The 1,529-nt window shown below is 37.3% G+C and overlaps 1 non-coding gene across 1 annotated transcript; it reads left to right on the forward strand.

Moving 5' to 3' along the window:
• Positions 1 to 242: 242 nt before the first annotated feature.
• On the forward strand, positions 243 to 445 carry LOC145243387 (U2 spliceosomal RNA). Its single transcript, XR_013862862.1, has one exon. It is a non-coding gene; the product is annotated as a U2 spliceosomal RNA (small nuclear RNA).
• Positions 446 to 1,529: the final 1,084 nt, after the last annotated feature.

A 1,529-nucleotide genomic window follows, 5' to 3' on the forward strand; every position in this document is an offset into this window, starting at 1 on the left:
TAGCCTTTCTTTTCTTTTTATCTTCAATCGTTAATAAACAGAAAGAAAAGGATGCACGGAAGCAAGAATAAATATCAGATAGAATAAGAGTGTGAAGGGGGGGAGGGCAACAACATAAAGTAATCAATAAAATCTTAGTAAGAAATGAGTTACTTGATAATTAAATTGAAAATTATCACAAATTCGACAATTTTTTTGTATTTATTAACCCAAGGAATTTTTAGTTTGTATTTTGTGCACTTAAAATTTCTTGGCCTTCGGGCCAAGATCAAAGTGTAGTATCTGTTCTTCAGATGCTACACTTCAATTTCTGGTTCTGTCACTGGAGAAGAAATCCTTCACGACTGAGACAAATTTTATTTTGTTCTTTTTCGCCACGTTAAAAAACGACCCTAGTGTCTAACTCTGTTCCATAGGGAGGCATTGTAAATAGGAACTCAGCCTTTAGTGTGATGCACCTTTCTTTGAAGAAGGTATGAAAAATTTTGAGGTACTTAATAGTGCTCAATATCAAGTAGAGCTCTATATTCTGAAAACAATTTTTGCTACATAATTTGTTTTTATTCTTGACTGGTTTAACAATTGAAACATGATGTCATTTCCATTCTCTTTCCTCTGATCTTTAGCACATGGTACAATGAGGAAAGAGGTGGCTTGTTACTTTTAATGCATCTAAAACCAAACTTTTATCTTTACATCATCAATGCTCTGATCCCCATCTGGTATCAATTGAAATGAATGGCTCTCGTCTTGGGGAAGCCTCATATTTTGACAAGCTTCTGGGCTTGACCTTTACTCTTGATCTTAAATGGAACACATACATTAAATCCGTTGCCAAGGCCGCTGAAAATATGATGGGATCCTTCTATCGATTCAGTAGATATCTCACTGCTGATGCAATTCTCTATCTATATAAGAGCCGGGTACGTCCAAGGATGGAGTAATGTTGCCACATCTGGGCGAGAGCTGCTAGAAAGGACTTATTCTGCCTTGATAGAGTTCAAAATAGACTTCGTAGCCATGTAGAGGACGTCCTTTTCTCTTCGCTGCAACCTCTTTCTCACAGAAGAGATGTTGCGTATTTGTCTCTGCTTTATCGTTATTTTCATGGCAAGTGCTCGACTGAGCTCCATCTATGGTCCCTTCTCACCAAACTTTCACAAGAAACACTCGTCTAGGAGAAAACACTATCAATAATTCCCCCGACCCCACTATTTATCTGTGCCTAAACCTAAACGTAGATTCCATGAACAAAGCTACTTTCTTAGAACTGCACGCCTGTGGAATTGTCTTCCGTTTTCTTGGTTTCCAGCTGACTGCAATATGGTTGTCTTTAAGTCTAACGTAAACAAGTTTTTGATGAACCGTTCCTCTTAAGTTAACAAATTTACCGAATTTCCATTAGTAACGATTACTATATTGTCCAATTGTCCACTGTACACTCTTTAACTCTTATCCTCGAGTGGCCTCTTGGCCTTTATAAGTGGTTATGCCTATGTAAAAAAACCATCCTGAAATAAAAGTTGTGC

Source organism: Euprymna scolopes, chromosome 2 (genome assembly GCF_053919585.1).
Source record: "Euprymna scolopes isolate OS-2025 chromosome 2, ASM5391958v1, whole genome shotgun sequence".
Classification (NCBI taxonomy): domain Eukaryota; kingdom Metazoa; phylum Mollusca; class Cephalopoda; order Sepiida; family Sepiolidae; genus Euprymna; species Euprymna scolopes.